This window comes from Gossypium arboreum, chromosome 13 (genome assembly GCF_025698485.1).
Source record: "Gossypium arboreum isolate Shixiya-1 chromosome 13, ASM2569848v2, whole genome shotgun sequence".
Taxonomy (NCBI): Eukaryota; Viridiplantae; Streptophyta; class Magnoliopsida; order Malvales; family Malvaceae; genus Gossypium; species Gossypium arboreum.
This window is the reverse complement of record NC_069082.1, coordinates 47,580,700-47,583,923: the sequence shown is the minus strand read 5'-3', so window position 1 is coordinate 47,583,923 and position 3,224 is coordinate 47,580,700.

Below are 3,224 nucleotides of genomic sequence, written 5' to 3'. Positions count from 1 at the left end.
TTTTTCCTTCTAAAAGGAACATAATGAAATATGGTCCAAAATCTTTAACATTTTTAATCTTTTTACTTCTTAATTCTTGACAAGATTTATCATTATTATCAAATTGTTCCAATGGAATCTCATTCTTATTTGAAGAATGAATTAATTTTTGTGGTCGTAATTGTCTTAAAATAGAATTAAATCTATTTTCATCAAAATAACATCTCTTGATTCAAAAATAGTATTAATTGAAATTGAATCATTTGGTTCAATTACTATGAATCTATATGCCTTACTATCATGTGTATATCCTATAAATATGCATTCAATTCCTCTTTCATTTAAGTGTTGAAACTTTTTACATTTAAGTGTTGAAACTTTGACAATAGCTCTACAGTCTCTAACCTTCAAATAATTAAGGTTTGATTTCTTCTTTTTTTTTCCTATTGTTCATAGAGGATTATTTTAGTTTTCTTATTAGGAACTCTATTCAATATATGACAAGTCATTAGAATAACTTCTCCCCAAAAACCTTGTCTAGACCTGAATATTATAACATTGAATTTACCATTTTAATCAAGACGCTATTTTTCCTTTCAACTACACCATTTTGTTGTTGTGTATAAGGGCCTGAAACTTGATGGATAATTCCAGTGGATTCAAAATAACTTGAATTATAGTATTCTCCACCTCTATCCGATCTTAAGCACTTGATAAATAATTCACACTAAAGTTTAACTTCAGATTTATAAACTTTAAATTTATCAAGCGCTTCATCTTTTGAATGCAATAAATATACACTTTGACATTTTTAGAATCTAGGTTCTGATCTTGCTTTCGATATTGTTCTTCAATACGAAGATGATTTACCAAAACCTCAAAAGATATTTCATTTTTCTTATGTTTTAGACTTCTTTTAATGTCTTTCCAAGATAGAGGAAGTTTGTTTATAATGGAGGATACAACAATCATTTTTTATTTTCATATCATATTGCTTAAATTGATCCAATATTTTTCAATATCATGAAATTATTCCATAACAGAACGACCACCAATCATTTTATAATTATTGAAATGGCTAACAAGAAATTTCTTATTTGTAGAATTTTCAGCCATGTATCTTGTCTCCAATTTGTCTCATAATTCCTTTGCGGTGACCTTATTTTGGTAGATATCGAACAAACCATCGGATAAACTGTTCAATGTGTAACCTATGCACAAGTAATCAATATTGTCCTATTTTTGCATTTCTCGGGTGCAGCAACAGATACGTTTTCATTATTTTCCGATCTTGAAGTATCCAAAACATAGACAATCTTCAAAGTTGATAATAAGAAATGCATCTTTTTTCTGCCATTGTTAGAAATTACCACCATCAAACAGATCAAGTTTGATAAAGTTGGAAGCCAACTCTCTTAGTGTTCCACTTTCATGCATTGTAGTAGTCATCATGATAATAAAACTTAAAATTGTTAGTACAAATCTTCAGTGAGGAAAATCTCGAACACACGAATGAAACACGAACAACAACTCGAACAGAAAATGAAGAAATAGGACAAGGCTCTAAAGTGTGTATCGAGCTACTTTCTTTAAGGTTTTATTCGCCCCCACCTATATTCAGTGTGCAAATAAATTTCAAGCAAATGAATCTTGAGGATACAATGAAGCCTGATTACTATTTGTGTTTTGCACTGACAAAAATAATCCATTAAGCACCGAGGAATGTATAATAAGAAAATCAATTTCTATAAAGAATTTATCCAATAAATCTGTAAAGAACAATATAATAATATTAGAAGATAGACGAAAGATAGAAAGAATTTTTAGAACTTGTTGGTATGATTTCCAAATGAAATCTCATTTCTATTTATAAGAATTTTCATGTCTCTTCACAGAGACATCTTTCAATAGGTGTCTTTTATGAATAATAACATTTTTAAAAAGACACATAATTGTTCATCTAATATTATAACTATTCAAGTAATATTGTTTGAATAGTTATAATTATTTGTCAAAAATAAAGTGATATAACTCTTAACCAATAACCAAAATATTTAACTTTTGATTATTTACACCCTTTCATTTGTAATTATTAAAATACTATAAATATTTGAAAATATTCCAACAAACGTAATAGGTATTATGTTGTTTAGTTGATTGAATGGGATACACTTCTATAGTATTCCATTTTTTGGTTGGTTAGAATCATGATATTGAATAGATTTGAAAAAGACTATTTTACCCTTGTTACAAATATTAATTTATTTAAAAATTAAATTTATTATTATTTTAATCTATCAAATAAAATATTATTTTATGCGTATATCCATAAACGCCCAATTTATTTTTACTCTCCTCTCCCTCATGTCTCTTTCCCTTTGAAACCCCCTCTCTCTCAAACCCAAAAGTTACTGTTCCTTTTTTCAATTTATGGTCGTCAACCACAACTCTTACCACCTCCGATGAAATACCCAGAAACTAACAATATTAATCCAAAGCTTTATTCCCACATCCTCTTTTCATTTTTTTTATTAGTTTGTTCTAAAAGCCCATCAAAACTAAAAACCCTTCCTTCCACTCTCTTCTCTACAACCCATTTTCCTTTTCTTCGAAAAAAATGTCGCCATTAACGTCTCTGCAACTTCTTCGGCTGCTTCACTATTGTGTCTCTTCGGCTTATCCCTTTCAACCCCATGCTTTGCTTTCTTTGAACCTCAATTTATGCCCACCCAGTTCCCCAAATTCGATTGCTTTATCTCTTTTGGCTGGACTTCTTAAGTACCCTTCTTTAGATCCTCTCGCTATAACCTCTAGATTCCAACTTCACTTTTCTCACATCAGACCAACCCCTCTGTTAATCTCCCAGACCCTTAATCTCTCCCCTAAAGTTGGCCGAACCGTTTTAGGGTTTAACGATTAGGTTTCAATTTATGTTTCTTCTTGATTTTTCTACCATGGCTATAACTCATCAATTGAAATTGTGGTTAATATGATGTTTTGGTTTTGGATATTTTTGGGAAAAAAATTTGATGGCTATTCTGTGAGAGGCCGGAATGGCTATTCTTTGATGATAGCCTTGAATGGCTATTCCGTGAGAGGCCGAAAATAGGCCATAATACTTCCTCATTGTTTCACTTATTCAGTCAAAGCAAACGATGGAATAAAACTACTGCGCTGAATAAGACACGAATGGAAACCATTCATGCCAACCAAACGTGCTGTTGGAGTTTTTATGAAGCTAATAT